General features: G+C 37.8%; 1 protein-coding gene across 3 annotated transcripts in view; it reads right to left on the minus strand.

Annotated features, from left to right (window-relative positions):
- The window catches only part of LOC119744684, a 40,804-nt gene extending 31,390 nt beyond the window's left edge, over positions 1-9,414 (minus strand). The window contains exons 1-2 of one of the 3 annotated variants that reach the window (XM_038220759.1): positions 9,297-9,414; positions 6,579-6,690 (exon numbers count right to left, since the gene is read on the minus strand). The gene's annotated coding sequence lies outside the window, so the exon portion shown is untranslated. Of the gene's footprint in view, positions 1-185; positions 438-6,578; positions 6,691-9,296 lie in introns of those variants that run through there. The other 2 variants (XM_038220765.1, XM_038220774.1) reach the window with 2 other exon arrangements.
- Positions 9,415-11,142: the final 1,728 nt, after the last annotated feature.

Raw genomic sequence — 11,142 nt, forward strand, 5'->3', positions numbered from 1 at the left:
TGAAGGATGTATATTAATGTTTATTAAATACACCGTAAATTTACAAAAACATACATTTTGTCAGAATGCAGAATCGCCTAATTTCTGGAATGTACAGTGTACAAATGTACTAGTCTGACTTTCTTGTTTTGGAAGTACATGTTCTCAAACAAAAGCAATGAACACAAACAACTGGTGTCACTTACGTAATGTCTTTGAATATCTGTTTGATCTATTGGTGCACATTGAAGGCATTACGTCAATTTCTATGACCGGCCGTAGTTGTAATGTTCTCCAACAAAGTTGGGCACCAGACACGTACTGCAAGCAAGCTTGATAACTGAGGTTTGTGGGTAGCGCCCGGTATATCAAATGGCGTCTACACAAGTTGGTTGTTTCAGAGAAACAACCAAACAGTGCACATAGAGTTGTGGAGTTGTGGTTTGCGCAAGGCTAGTGCACACTGCACAGTGTAATTAACATATTCCACCACACCACGTAGTTCTAGTTGGGCATTGAATGCGCTGACAAGTGTTGCCAGTGCACTAATAGCATTATGTAATCACTGGTACAATGTACCAATAAACAGTTCAGATTTGCTGGGGTTGGGCAACTTTTTCACATGGTAGTAGTTCTGTGAATCAGAAGATCACAGCCACTGGCGAATTTTATTATACACAACAACTTTTGACGTTGGTCGAAAAGTTGAAAAATTACACTTGAGAGCCTAGTTTACGTGTACCGTACATGAACATGAATAGACTCTATTCATTAACTGACATATTGCATTCTGAGAAGTTTGATGTAAAGCAATTAGTTTTAGAAAAATGGTTTTAAAAACATTAGATTTTCAACAATGTAAATTTGACATTTACACCACAGTGGTTTTAAATGTGTATATTTGGCCAGTTTTCGCAAACATTTAATGTTTATGTTTATGATGGTTTCTTTTCAAAGGTCCGGGTCAAAGGATATCCATACAATGTATCTTTGGAGAAAACATTGGAAAACCAAGTTAATGTTTACATCTGACGTGGCAGCGGGTTTTTGTCCTTGTCTATACGTACTACATGTACAAGCATCAAACTTTGAGCCAGACTTTATTTAAACAAAAGACTTGCGCGGCAAAAAAAAGATATCAGGTCCTACTGTACAAATGCACACTACCGGTAGCTTCAGAATTATAAATACAAATGTAGCGACAATCCTAGTGCACACACATTTGTAGAATGTTTTTGAAAAGAAACATTTGTGATTTGAATAATGACTAGTGCTGTACTGTAAAGGCTCAATTTAAGACCAAAAAAATATGGTGGATCCTGTAATACCTTTACCGCTTTACGCAATAATTACTGGTACATACATGTAAAATCTGACAAAAACAGCCAATTTCCAAGGTACCGGTATACATTGTATGTTTGAATTCTACTTTTCAGTGCTCTTTTCCAAGTACCGGTGTCAAAATTTCAAAGTACCGGTACATGTAAACATGTTTTCAAGCCCACCCATATGGGCACTTTTTCTTGGAAGTCTCCTTTAAATCTGGGCAGGAAATGCCACCGATTTGCGATGACAATACATCATTGGCTTTTGCTGTAATTTCAGAAATGAACTATTTGAGGGATTAGGCCAAAAAAAAAAGTCTCCGGTTTCTGGTATGCGCGCGCGTCGCCGTAGCTATGCGCGTCAGCAAAATGAAAAAGGTTTTTTTTCAATGAAAGATGATGTCTCAAAACCACCAAACTCACTGGTTTGACTGGAATCCTGCTGCTGCACAATTTTAACGTGTTTTTAGATTGGGTTATGGTCGAGAATAAGCTTTATGTGGCCTCTCTGGACTCCCATATATTTGCACTAAGTTTAGTCGGGCACCATTTGCAGTCATCAGCCGACATTTGAAGCAGAAAAATCAGGTTAAAAAAAAAAAAAAAGCCGCGTCGCCGCAAGTAGTTCAAGTAGTCTGGTTCCCTGACTCCACTAAATATAAAATGGATCCATTTATAGATGCCAGAAAATTGTAAGGTAAGGGAACCAGTCTAGCTGATCTGCACCCGTTCATGAACATGTAAGCAATAGCTAACAAAATTTGGACTGAAAAAAAAAGGTAAATTTAGAGCAGTAGTTGAAAAAAGTTAGGTTTTTCCAACGGTGGTTGGCCGACCACCGTAGGTCGGCCAACCACCGTTGGAAATGTATAAAAAAATACCACTTTCTTGAAAATGACTTCACACCAGGTGCCATAATTTTACAGGATGCTTTAGACTGTCATTTACCAACATCCTAGTAAGGTATTTTGTAAAAACTTGGTAGTTTCATTTTTCGATGTTTGCAAATGTTGTATATTAACTTTAATTGGAGTACAACACAAAATGTGCTTTGTCAACCAAAAAAAAAAAAAACCCAAACCCCAAAAAATTCAAAAACACTGTTTTCCTTAACCCTAACTCCCTAGGGTGATTTACTAGGAACCTTCCTCATCCTTGCAAATCCCAACACCATATGGTAAACTGTGCACATATTAAACAGTTGGACTCTGTTTATTTGCGGTATGTCTAATCACACCCAAAGCACAGTCAGTTTACTAGTGCAGTACTCATCCTAACAGATCCCAACAATTCCTGGAGTTGGAGTTTGGCTGGTTGGTGATCGTTAGGGCTAATATAATTTCTTTAGTTTTTGGAGACTCTTCTGATCAACGACCACATCACTGGCATTGCTTCACAATGAGAGGACCTTATAATGTAGCGGGTAGGTGTACGACTGGAGGATCAAATGCATGAGATGAACAATTTAGGCAGAAAAAGATGCCAGGGGTTTGCAGTCATCATTAATTAACATTGGACAATAGTTCGTAACAGACATTTCCATGGTTACCTCTTATCAACTAAAACTCGTTCGTTTGTTTTTGCAAACTTTATAATGCTAAATGTACATGTATCGATCTTCAAACTTTAGTGTATTATGATACTGAAATTGTTGAGCTGATGTATGGAATATTCATGATCCCTGTTTTCTAGCCCCCTCCCCTACCAAAAAAAAAAAATATCTAATCCTTAATGGGTTAGGCCAAAAAAATTGACTGTGACTACCAGGCATGCAACTGGGAAATCACAAAAAAGAGGAAATTCAAATTTTTCCCAGACTTTGTACAGTGTTTTTCTATTTTCAATGGCACACATGGGAAGTAAAAAAAGAGGAAATCAGCTGATCCGAGGAAAAGTTGCATGCCTGGACTACAGGTACATTAACCTTAGGACCTACAGGGTACCTGGATGTTTTTGCAGGCAAACTGCAGACGTCAAATTGTTTTCACTGCCACATTTGGTCAAAAATGTAAAATACAAAGTATAATATTTTGAAAATAAAAAAGTCTCCTGTATGGATGTTTTTGGTGTGTTATTGGTACTTAATCAAACAAATAATCAGATTAATTAAACAACATACCGTTAAAGGTATCCTAATTATGAAAACCCAACAGACAAATATAAAAAAAAATTACAAAATACAGTTATGTTACAACCTATCTACCAGTACCGGTACCTGGATATTCAGGGCGTTAATTTCTAAACAATTTTTTTTTTCGGCCTTACATAATTACGCTGCCAATCTGCAAGCCTTCTACTTCTAGATCAATGCATTTTTAAGGTAGAATTAATGAAAACGTCCAAGTAGTCAAAGGGCTTTTACCCTCAAAATGCCATTTGCTCAATATGTACTCTATTCGTTCAACACAAAAAAAGAAATTATAAAACCGCTATTTTTTATGTCGGTACTAAAGCTCAATGCTTGAAGTTGAAAGTTCCAATATGTTAGAAAAAGTCGTTGGTTTTGCTTTTTTTTTCCATCACACAATTGTTCTATTTCACAACACATCACTGCATACAGAGCGCACGGGCGTTTTCCTGCCACGAAGGCTTTGCGTGTCCACGTCCACGAGACATCCCCAGCACGGGCCAATGGCAAGCTCTGTATTAGAGATGACCTTTGAACTTCACTGTGGGAGGATTCCCGTCCGCTCAGCATTTCAGAGCTCTATTATGCAGGATGTGAGGCCCCCGAAAGGGGAAATTCTGTCTCCGATACGACACGCTGTTTATCAATGATATGGCGCGATGCATTTTATATGTACTGCATACTTGCATCAGTCCGGTATCTCTCAACGTAGTTTTGTTTTGATTTTGTGTGACTCATTTATTTTTAAAATAAAATAACGCGATAAAATACTTTACAATGGGTACAAATTGCTTTTCTTCAGCTTTTACTTTCAACTTATTCTTGAATAAATCCTGAAGATTGAATATTCTAGATGCATAATTGCTTTGAAGTCCACTGAAAGACGTACACGTACATGTAATAGACATTACATTCTAAGACATTTCTTAGACTATACAAAGTAGCATCGTAACAGTCTCAATATACCGGTACCGCCAGTATTTTAGGAAACTTTATGTTTGTACACCGTTATGCACAAGTACGGTATGTGCATGTTAAATACCAATTTCGAAGTGAGCAATATCTGGAAATTAGGGTTATTTCATACAAGTTAATGTTCTGTTTAATACAAACTTGACATTGTAGGCCTAAGTGCACAATTTACGTAGTTGATCTTGCATCAGACCATAGAAGCAGCCCTCAGGAGTGAAGTGGTAATTTATGTGGAGAAACACCCACGTACATTGTATGTGTAGCTGTCTACAGCTGATACTTTCACGGAAAATTGAACCAATTGTGATGGAACAGGAAAAAGAGAAGCGCAACGTTGGAGGTGTCTGTACCATTTCGTAAACATAATGTGTTATTGTTGTAACTAACCAAAATCAGAAAATAACTAGAAAACCCAAATCCCCCCCCCCCCCCAATTATATGTTTTACGTGTTTTTGTCTTATTTTTATAAATACATTTGTATTTTAACATATGTACGCACTGTTTCAGTGTTTGTCAACAACAAAAATAGCAGCTGCGAGCGGCGCGAGATTCGCTTCGGTCATGTCGGTGAATGAATAATCTTGAGAGGTAAAGATACTGAAAATACCTTGAATTTGAAAGCAACCAAGATAACAGTAAATATTCTGCGAGCATATCTGGCCGAGAAGAATCTATTGACAGATTTTGAGATGCTGGAAAAGCTTTCACTAGTGAGTATTTTGTCAAACTTACGTTGGAAGTGAGAAAAGCAGACAATTATGTGGCCGATATTACAATTTACAAATGTACATTGTACATACATGTACAAGACAGTATCATGAGATTTATTTCTTTCTGATCAAATCAGCCTGATATAAATAATAGTAAAAATATTGGAAGGCTTTTTTCGGGGGATACAAGAATATACAAGGTATTGCAGTCACTATATATAATAATACTGCACTCAACTTGACTCATGTAATACTCTTATACATTGTCGCTTGTGCAATATATTCTTGTATCCCCCTCAAAGCCATCCAATATTATAGAAATGTTCATATGTTCATGAATTTCAAAGTGGAGTGCTGAATGAACTACACAACCACTTAACTATTCATCATGTTTCAATTATGCCTTTCAAAGACCTGGTTGTTCCAAACAGTCAATAGTTTTCATCAACTTCTCATACAAACCGCAGACGACATGAGTAGCGAAAGGGTACAATACCGGTATGTGACTTACATGTAACATGATACAATTCCAAGCATTCAACTTTCAAGCACGAGTTGCAAGTGCACTTGCTAAGAACACAATTTTCTGGCGGGGACTAAAATACACCCTTTTTTCAGCCCGTACATATTGGATTCTGAACAATCATTAACATTTCAAAAAATAAAATGATCAAAATCAATTCGTAAAGGCACATCACAGCATTGGTATTGACCCGGAAACGAACCTACTGATTTTATGAGCAAAACCTTGCTGAGAAGACACATGTAACTGTAGGACTGGCCCCAACTACGACATTGTTCACCGGAAATTGCATCGCTCAGAAGAAAACATTCTTTGAATGTGGCTTAATATTGGTTAGCAACGGAATCTGGGTACGGCCCAAAAAAAGTATTTTCTGTTTTCTCAAAATGTATAATAGCTACTGAGCTAAAAACTTCCATACGTGTAGGTTAGCTTTTATGCACCATTCTTAAGATTATGAGCAATTTTATTGCTCCAAAAAAAATAAAATAAAAAAAAATAAAGGCAAACAATCCTTCATACCGTACCTACATGTATACATTTTTTCTCACTGGTTTTATCACAAACTGCCCAGCCACATGAGAAGTGGTACATGTACATGTATATGTACACCTTACATGTACATGTATGCTAAGCTAACATGATAATATTTAGCTGCTGATGGCAGTTCAATACTGCTTTAAAGGTACACAGCATCATTTGCTCTTTGTGTATTTTTCTTGTTTGACGTAACAAATTTGCTCAAAATCAAGAATCCTCAAAATATTATTTTTTTCAAAAATAAAAAGAGAGAACATTCATGCACAATTGTTTTGGTCTTGTAACTGGATTCCATTGCTTACGCACGTAAAAAAAAAAATGTGCCTGCAGGCACCATATTTTGAAACCTGAAGAGTGTCATAATTCCTGTATAAATAACTAACTATACCCAAGCCTTTACCTCTTTCAAGTTGCAATGAAAGAATCATTGTCCAGAACCATCCACAGGCAAGATCTGCATTCGGATTACTTGTACTTCTCTTTGAATTAAACTGGTATAATATCAGTAGACCCTGGGAAAAATAATATGAACTCATGTGAGAAAAATTGACATTAAAAAAACTGGAAAAAAGAGAAAAATTTACGTTAGACTACCATGTTCTGAAGGTCCTGGGATTGAATCTACACTGTGATATTTTTTTGTTCCTTTTTAGTTCTTTAAATAGTTTTCTTTACTTTCATGTTTTTAATTGTTCAAATCCTAGTTTTTAGTGGCTTTGAAGAATTTTCTTTTAAGGGAAATTAGTCCGATAACCATTCGTTTGATAGTCTGGTTCCAAGTGCCACAGATCCTTACGTTGAATAATGTCAGGCCAGGCAACCCGAAGGTCAACTGCCGTCACGATAGCCACTGCCTTTTTGAAAAGGGAATTGAAGTCCGAGAACCATTCGGTTGGCAACTGACGCATCGCCTACAGTCAATCTTCCTAAAGAATAGGGTGATTGTGTACTTACGGGCCCTGCAGCAGCCGATTTCATGAAACAGTGCGCAACTTGCGCGATGCGTAGGACAGTACTAACGCAACAAATTGTTGTGCAGTTGCGCAATAAACTTACGATAGATTTCACGAAATTTGGCGTAGTTGCGCAATGTTTAACATAATTTAAATATCTTAGATGAGGATAATAACAGCATTTTCGACGGCTATTTGTGTTTATATAACACCCAAGTAGATCCTCGTCCTTTGATTGGAGGATTGTAGGTCACCCGGAATTCATTATCAAACCAATGCATGGCTTACGTCATAAACCGTGCATTTTTTGGTACCATTCACCGTGCATTTTCGTTCCATCCCTTTTGATCTATTGCACGCGCACGCTATACCAAGATCTTATAGCGCGCGTCGCGCTTACGATCTTTGCGCTAGACCACATTATGCGTTTTATACAGCAGTACAAAACTTGTCTTTGAAGTGAATGCAGTTACGAACTGCACTTGCCTTGCAGAATTTGTTTGCATTGTTTTATTACTTCGGGTATTAACTTTTATAAAATGGTTTGACCTTTAACTTCGTTGCTACCGGTAACTTGAACTTTGAACAAGCTGGGGAAAAAAGTGAATACCATTTTGTAAGTTTTATCCTCCAATCGAATGACAAGTTATATAAAACAAATAATGAATGTTTTGCATTAGTGCAATGGAGAGAACATTTTCATTCATAGAAAGATGGAATATTCCATTCAACTTGGCTTCGCCTTGTTGAATGGAACATTCCATCTTTCAACTCATGAAAATATTTTCACCATTGCACCCATAAACATTCGTTTATAATGATTTCGTACAGTCGCAAAACAGTCGATGAATCACCTCCACTCGCCATTTTTGTCCGATCTTGGTTTTTTTTACTAGTAAAATAGTTCATTTTCAGTCGCTACGCCACAACTTACGCCACTTAAAATGATTGCGCAAGCTACACCATAAGTTGTTGCGCAAGTCACTGACTTACGGACTATTAAACTTGAGTGAAATGTGTCATTACTGAAAAAATGTTCCGCAGCGTGAAGTACTGCGCAAATTACACAATAAATTGTTGCACAAGTGTACTTATATTGCACAAGTGGAGTTAAGCCATTGCGCAAAGTTTCATGAATTGGCTAATTCATGAAACTTTGCGCAATGGCTTAACTCCACTTGTTCCTAACAACAAAAATCAACTTTCAAGTTAAATTGGACCTAGTTGGTTACGGGCCCCTGTTTAGTTTTGGTCAAATTAGGTGTTTCACGGTAAAATGCGCCGTCTTGCCGACGGGGCAGTTTTACACGCGTTGCTGTGTACGCATCGTCAATGGAAAACTTTGGCGCTTCCAAGTCATCAAGCGGTCATTCCAAAATCTAGCAACTCATGTTCTTTTTGCCCTGTGAACAAGATGGAGCATATTACCGTGAAACACCTGATTTAGAGTCATGGATGTTTTCTATCATTCCAAAATGGCTTTTTCAACCTAAAGCAGACTTTTTTTTATTCGAATAACACCATTTTTTGTACTTTTGAACAGTTTCTTGCAGTGGAAAATGCGATTTTCTTACGCGTTTTACGGTTGGTGCCATGCGAATCAAAGCGGTTTTGCGCATTCACTGTGCGTCGCGGTGATCATCATCTTTATTTTCGTGTTGCGTTTTGTAAACATGTAAAAAAGGCCTTTCATCTTGAACAATCGCCGGGTTTCGATTCTTTTGGGTAAAACAACGATGAAGACGACAAAATGCAACATGAAAGTAAACTAAAGATGGCGATCACCGCAATGCACCAAAACAAACCATGTTGATTCGCATGGCACCTACCGAAAAAAACATCCGAAAATCAACAACGGCAACAGCTTACCAAAAAAAAATTCATAATCTCCACCACTCCCATAAAGTTTGATGCAATCCAAATGTGGCGTCTTCCCCCAAATTCCCCCCCCCCCCCCCCCCGCATGCCCGCCCACGTCCACCAGCACCAACTCCACCCGTTTCAACGCTACACGCGTGGACGCTTGGCGTGGGGAACAACTACAACTTTCCCATGCTTCCATTTGGTTCACATGGCAAATACAGGTTAGATAGGATAAAGGTCCTGCGAGAAAAATGCAAAGTCTTTCAGATTTTCTCTTTTCTTTCTCTCACAAGCAAACTTACCGTCTTTTTTTGTAACTTTTGGTGATATCGTCTGCACAAATTTACACAAAACGAAGTCGCGTCGCCTAGACAGTCAATGGCCATATTTTTGTGGTGACCGCATGTACGTGTGTAATGTACGCGGACACAAGAGGGGGTACTTCACTTTCACAAATTCAACAACCATTACAAATTTGAAATCCCGAGTTCGTCTCCAGCTTCGGCTTTATCACTGACTTCAAAAGCATGAAAAGCGTCTAACGTCTAAACCAAATGAAATGGCTTTTAACTGTGGTTGTATATTATAATAGGACTGTTATGATTTTCAATAAGAACATGTACCTACACTGAGCCATAATACTCCAAAGTAGGGGCATAAAACTTTTTTGAAACCGAGGTTTGGTAAACAAGGTCAGAATACATTCCTTGTTAGGCCTACCCCATATTGCAACTAATTTCTCAATGAGCTATTTCCTTCATATTCCTTGAAACAAAAATTAGTAATAAATATATAGAAGTTAAGCTTAAAAGCTGGAGAATTCCGGTGGTTTTTTTTTAATTTGATTTCAAATACACCCTATCTGATTTCTATAAAATTCGGTTTTCTAGCAAAAAGATGTTTGTATCAGAGCAAAAGCCCATCCCATTTAAGTGCATTTTAACACCTCGACGACACATTTGACAAAATTGAACACAACCGAATTTAATCAAATAACATCAAGTGACAAATTGATTTCTTTATTGACATGCTTAAAGGCACTGCACTGTAACAGTGCCTTATGCATTACCTGTTCTGTAGAAATTACGACATATTGTACTACAAAAAACTCTTGAGCTCCAAATATAGCTCATTTTTGTCCCCATGGGCAGACCAAAAAAGGGTTTATATAATGGGTCATTCTATAAATTAAGGGTCCAATTGTGACATTTGTCCTGTTCCTGTTATACATTGGTACTTTGTAATAAATCTTGTACGTATGACTCAGTCCTATAGACGGAGATGCACAACATGACCTAACTGAAGTCAAATCTCGCATATAAGTTTACTGTGGGACCGACTTCAAACAAGGTTTATAGACCCCTTTCAATTCATAGACGGCCATCTTTGTAGGAAAATAACAACTGTATGTTCAACACCATCAGGTGCGTGTGTACGTTCATACTGAAATTTGTATCCTTGTGGAGACATTTCTTTGTTCTTGTGTATTTAAGTTTTCAAGTTTGAAAGTAGTTTCAAACTGCTCTTATTTTAACCAGAATTAATTTCCTTGGCTGAAATTCAGACTTAATATCCCTTTTCTAAAACTCCACCATTTGCGACGGATCAACATACCTTGGAAATTCCTGGTTTTTGAGTAAAATCCAATTATATCTATTTCGTGAAAACCTTGTGGAGACGTATTCATCTATAGAAATTGCCCTGTGGAGATGTATACAATCTTCTGTTCCCTATTGTGTGCATGTCTCCAGTGGGCACGGTGTATCAGATCGTGTTCTACATCACCCCCGAGGACAGACACACAAAGGGAAAACAATAGATCCTTTCAGTCCTTTAGCTGTATATTTTGAGAAAAACAACATTCTAGGATCTCAATTCAAATCAAAAAGTGGTGAATCATGTTTTGAATTGGGCCTGAATTCAGCGTCCGAGACACGTTCTCACTGAGCCGATTGCAGCTACGCCATGTTGCGCACTGATCCGACGAATTATAGCAACCGCGCGCGCGTGCGTCGTGCCAATGCTTGCACGCTCATCGCCGAATAACAAAACGAACTACTAATTTGAATTTTTTTACGGTGCTTCTAGAAGCACCGTTGGAAAGGTCTTCTTTTGGTGATTTCTTCAAAATGACAGCTTGCTAGAAAG

The sequence above is a fragment of the Patiria miniata genome, unplaced genomic scaffold, assembly GCF_015706575.1.
Source record: "Patiria miniata isolate m_02_andy unplaced genomic scaffold, ASM1570657v1 HiC_scaffold_12, whole genome shotgun sequence".
Taxonomy (NCBI): domain Eukaryota; kingdom Metazoa; phylum Echinodermata; class Asteroidea; order Valvatida; family Asterinidae; genus Patiria; species Patiria miniata.